Genomic DNA, 6,022 nt, shown 5'->3' on the forward strand with positions numbered 1-6,022 from the left:
ATTAGGGGAGACTGTCTATAAAATGTAATCCATCTTCACTGCTAGTCCATTCTGAATGCCAAAACATTCAGCTTGAATTCTTTTAGCTCTGCTGTTCACTTGCTTCTAGAATTGCCTCTGCGTGTGGATATATGTCAGTTCTTTTGATGATACAAGTACTACTTGTAGGTCTAGACATTGGATCCAAGCCTATAGAAGCAGTGGAGCTCCCATGGAGTCACTCAGGTTACCTGCCAAGCTTGTACAGAGCCAGCCTGGATCCAATAAGATAACCTAATCTGGGCTCCACACAAAAGTGACTGCTTTTGAGTCCGAGCTACCTGTGGAAGCAGTTTTGCTGATTTAGTTTGTGTTGCAAGTCTTGTGGGATACAGGCTGGCCTGTACTGAGCTAGCTTGAGTGTGTGCATATGTGTACAGCTTATCTCCAAACTGGAAAATGAGGAGTTGATTTTTCATTTCTTTGGTTAAAGCTCTGTAAGAGAAACTTAGTGCTAAAGTATGGAAACTTAGATACTTGGTCCAGAAYGAAGGATAGCTTTTCTGCATTTACCTTCTCTTTTATAGATAGATCTAGGACATTTTTGTCATCTGTGTTGCTCTTTGTGGTACAGCACTGTGATTAGCAGTCATGACAACCTGATTTTACAAAAACATGTATTCCTAATGACACTGAATATGATCTGAGACAATGAATGCAAGCTCTGTTTTATAACATACAGGTTTGTTACTAGTTTTTGAATGTGGCCTACAAAGTAGTACTGACAAACTTACTTTTCTTGGAAAGTAGATTTTACTGGTATATACTGATCAGCAGTTGAATAGAACTAAAGAATATTGATAGACAAAGCTTTTGCACTCTATTTCTCTTATAGTGACAAGGAATCTATTTTCTTATTGCTCGTTACTGTGCAGACAAAGATGAGGTGCAAAAAGGCTATTTGTTGAACAGCATTTATTCTGCTTTCCTTTTGTATGATTACTGCTTTTTACAACGATATCGAGGTGCTTAAAAAAAAAAAACACAAAAAAGCATCTGCATTTTATTATAGCTATTCTTTGAATAAATACCTAAACAGTTCCAAAAAATTAACCATGAGCATTCAACTAGTTTTTAGTAGATAAGAGGTCATTGCCCTAACAGTTTAGTGAGAAATGCTGTCTTCTCTTTTCAGAAACCAGTCTTACTGTGAGAGATTTAAATGGATTTCACTGATACCATTACTTTAAAAAGTATTCCTTGCTACTTCAGGCTGGAATGTCTATAGTTTGTTTGGCTGTGGCATTTTACTTCACTGGTGCTGCTTTGAGTAAGTCTCCCTTACTGCTCTGTCTTCTCCACTGGCAGCAGGTTTTCTGTCTGCAGACCTGAGTATTTGTATTGGTGACTACTATCAATGCCCTGCTTTCCGAATTACTCCTTTTTGGTGGGTGAAAGGGGAAACAGTTCATAAATCTAAGGAAAGCATTGCTGCAAGGGAAGTTGCAATTGTGAAATTAATTCCCTCTCCAGATGTCTGACCACCTTGAAGACATTCTGCTCAGCTTCTCCCGTGAGAGGGCTCTGTTCCCATTCCAACTGGGGCAGAAGGCAGGATGTTAGGCAGGGGGATGTTATCTGCATCTGTAGGGTTAAGCAGCTCTTCTGATAAGGAGATATGCAGAGGGCTGTTTAATTCACAGGACACTACAATACGAGTTCTAACTTAGCTAAAAGTAGTTGGCCAAAAGTATCGCTGCAGCTCATGCTTAGGTTGCTGACCATGCCAGTCTTAAAATCCTATTCTGACTGGCAGTGATGACATGTGCAACTTCATGAGAGGAACTTTGCTGTACAGCTGAGCATATGGATTTAAGGACATTGAGCTGTGCCTGTCTTTTGGAGGCACTTACTGGAATGCCTTCCCTTCTTCGGTCCTTTCAGCTTTGGTCGTTTTATTCCTGTGGATAAAGGAAGTCAAAACTTAAGAGTTACTGTCTACTCCTTATTGTCATCCCATTGCCCAGCTATGTCTATGTGTTGTGATATATGAAGTGAAAAAGTGAGGGGTTTTTTTTGCTTTGTTTTTTGTTTCTTTGGTCAGTTTTTCTGTTTCCAAAACTCTCAAGTGTCCACTACTAGTGGAACGTATTTCTCCCATTGATTATCACGTTCTTGCTTGTGGTTTTTCAAAGATTTTCTTTTGTTATACCTACAAGAATTGGCTAGGTTGTATTGTGAACTTCTGCAATATGAGTAAGTAGAAAAGTTGAATGACCGGGAAATAGGTTGTCCCAACACACACACAAAGAAGAAAGGGGAATTCTCTGCATTTCTTGCTAACCTCTGAATGCCTGATAAAGCCACGGGAGAGACAAAAAGAATGGGAAGTAGAAAAAGGGAAGGTTTTCCCTTGTTCTTCTCACGGGAGCTGTTTTACATTTGGTTTAGTTCAAAAGTTTTCATGTATGGAGTTGCATCCAAAAACTTTGCTAGCAGAAAATATTCGTATTAGCCAAAGACTAACATTAATGCTGTGTTATAAGCAGAATAAAGTGCCAGAAACTACTTTCTGGGAGAACACGCCCTCCAATTTCATTTGGCCCCAGCTATTTCTCTCTCCCAGCAGCCAGGAAGGATACAAGAAGTAGTTTGGCTGTCTTGAGCTAGGTCTCTACATGTTCCTTCCCCCTTTTTTTGTTTGCCCAACTTATGTTTTAAATAAAAATATTAAACATTACAACACAGCCTGAAACTAACACTAAATAATTGAGGATTGTGTGGTTGACCTTTAATCATGGGTGTTTATAAATGTTGTTTGACATTGATCAGGAATGCATGCAATGAGAAACAGTGAGATTTGTTCATGACATTTAACATCCATCTTGAGCAGATGGGGGTTTAAAACCACTAGCATTCTTCATTTGAAAGAGTGCGCTATAAATTAAACTATTCTACTACCTTATTGGAACACTTTCTCTTGTGGTTGCTCATTCCCATTGCTGCCTTGCAATGCCCAGGTAGGGCCGACAATTATTTGCACAGATTAATTATCTAGGTTTGGGGGGATGGTGGGAACTGATTCAGGGTAAAATTCACCAAAAGATTTTTTTATTATTATTTTTTTTCCAGCTGGATCAATTCCTACATCCTGTTCACTGGGCAGCCATACAAAAACTTGTGCCAGCATAACACAAGGAGCACCAGGCAGAAGAATAGAGAGGGGAGGGGGGGAGGACTACTTTTTTGAATGGCTGTGCCAAATTTACATCTGTGTTAAATTACAGTCCTAGAAAATTGTTCACGATAATGCTGTTTGAATTTAGGAGTCCCAGCACTGGCTAAAACTGATGCATTGGCACATTTATTAGCGACTTGGGGACCAGTATTAATATCCTACTCTTCTGAGGCAAAAGGTGAATGCTTCCTCTCAAATAAGATTCTTCTATGACAGAGATTAGATCCCTTTCCTATTTAGCTTTGCCGTTCATATGGCATGCTGGCAAAACCAGCCAAATAGTTCGTTTGTTGCAGTTCTGTCAAAATGAAGAGTAACAGGCTTCCCCACTTTATATGTGAAGTTATAGGACCCCTTTGCAATAAGCTGGTTACTGCCTCTGCGAGGGGCTGAGTACCTCAGGTCTCTCCATTTGTGTCGTGAGCATTGTCATGTGGTGATTTTGTGGTGTGAGAGAATCATGCTGCCACTTACGTGCTGATGGGAGACAGAAGGAAGCCGAACGGCACTCTCTGGCCTTTTAAATTCGTCAGGATCTCCAAGTCTTTATAGCTGCCAAGAGAAATGTATGTAGTCACGCTGCCTGCTACTCCCAGCCCGGGGAGTTGTTAGCGCAGAGGCACTCAGAGGTTTTACCCGTGTTTCCCAGAACACAGGATGTAACCTCAGGGTGGGGGGGAGAGGCTGGGACAGAAAGGGAGCAGGGTTTTGAGCTGTGCTAATAAGGGCAGGAATAAAGGTAAGGAAATGTCTGGACAGCACAGAGGATAAAGGTGCTGCTGACTGTTAAACTTCAAGTCAGTCCTGCAGCTATGCAAACTCTCTGGAGGACTGCGCTGAAAATTGCTGTTACCAAAGTAGCACCTGATCCTGACCTTAGACAGGGTCATAACACRGTTTCATGTCCAAGTCACTAATGCTGTTTGGTGGCTGACTTAGAAGGACAGGGAGCTGGATCCTATAGAGATCTAACAATTTCATGGAGATCAAATCCTTCCTGCGCAAGGGAATTTGCCTATCTTCATACTCATTCTATAAAAGTAAATACAGCCAGTCCTCACATTAATTCAGGGTAAGCCAAAATGACAGTGGTAATGCACTTGCAGGCATTGTGTAATATATATCACAACGGATTGCTAGCTCTGAAATGAAGGGGCAGTGATACTATAAACCATTCCACCACTGCTCATTTTTACCGAAAGTTCAGCTAAATTTGTTAGTGTACACATCAAAGTGCTTTTCATACTCCTTGAGTACAAGACTAATCTCCAGAACAGAGGAAATGTTCAAGGAATAAGAAACCATAGTCAATGTTGTAAGGAAAAAAATATAAGAAGAAATAGCTTAGCTTTTGGATTCGAAAGCCAAATTTGCTTAATTTAGGAATGCTTCTGTGACTGGTCAAATAACCAATGAAAGATCCTAAAAATAACTAAATGTAAGACTTTAAGTTTTATAGTTATGTGAATGCAAGCTTGTAACTAGTCTTGATGAAGCTGAGGGAGGCAGCAATGAGCCAGAAAAGGCATGAAAAGATTTGTTATGGTGGCAGCTACTTAGCAACACAAACTGCAGGTTTTCTTGACCATTTCTCAAGACTGAAATAAGTGCGGAAAACGCTGGGTGCTTCCAGTGCTAAGTTTCATCTTCACATCTGTCAGAAGTGGTTCCAGTTTGTTAATTGTGGCAGTCTGCTCCCTGCAGCGTGAATTGGAGCTGGGATCTAGGTCATCTTCACCACTGAGCCTTTGCTTCTGAAATTACACAGAGACTGTTTGGTGCTGAGGAGATAGCCATTATATTAAAAAGGGTTTAAAATCAAACCCAAGAACAGTATGCCCACATATAAGTGGGACATATAAGGAATTCTTAACCCATTCATTTCAGCACCGAAGCCATTAAAAATAATCTGTGCTGAAGCTACTGTCCTTCCACTGTCTCATCTATATCATTTCAGTGGCAGTGGTGACATGATCATCAGAGCAATGCTGGTGTGCAGTTTTTACTGATTACCAGTGAACTACTTTTGATGAGGCACAACCGAGCAAGCAGCACAATCTCTGGTGCTCAACTGCAGAGCCATTTTTTAGATGCAGTTCAGACTCCGAGCCAGAATCGCAGTACTGATTGCCAAGAGACGTTCCCTTGAGGGAAGATGTAAATTGTTCCTGAACATGTAGAGCCCAGGGGAGAAGGAGGGTCAGCCTACCTCAGATAAGAGTGTTAGATCTAGCTAGATAGGTATGCATATAACCTTATCTAAAATTACTTTGCATTTGTGGCAGACTTTGTTCTTATGACTCAGTAAGCACTGTTTCTGTTATGAAAAGGCTCTTCTGGTTCAGTGTAATTTACAGCTCATTAACACCCCCCCCCCCAAGGGAAGTACAGCAGGTACCAAGTCTAGCCAGATGTGCTGGGAAGAAGTGAAGTTGAGCCGTAGGACTCTGAAGCCCTGAGGCTGGACTTAAAGTGAGAGGACTGTGGGATTTCATTGCAAAAGAGGAGGAGGCATAAGGTCTACCAGCTGCGGAGGTGAATTCGAGAGGATCAGGGCCAGGGCCTGCAGCTTGGCTGCATCTGTAACCATGCACCCACTTGAACGGTGTTTTCAGGAGCTGGGACAAGGGTATCACAGAGTTACCTGCCTGTTCGAAAGATTCATGGGTGCAAATATGAACGTGCTGTCTCCAAACTGTTTCCTCAAAATCTCCTTCCATTTCCATGGTTTTTGAGGCCCAGTTTTTCAGTGATAACAGAGAGTTTCTTGCTTAATTTTAGGCCCAAGATCCTTCCTCTTAAAGA

The sequence above is a fragment of the Apteryx rowi genome, unplaced genomic scaffold, assembly GCF_003343035.1.
Source record: "Apteryx rowi isolate R43461 unplaced genomic scaffold, aptRow1 scaffold_840, whole genome shotgun sequence".
Classification (NCBI taxonomy): domain Eukaryota; kingdom Metazoa; phylum Chordata; class Aves; order Apterygiformes; family Apterygidae; genus Apteryx; species Apteryx rowi.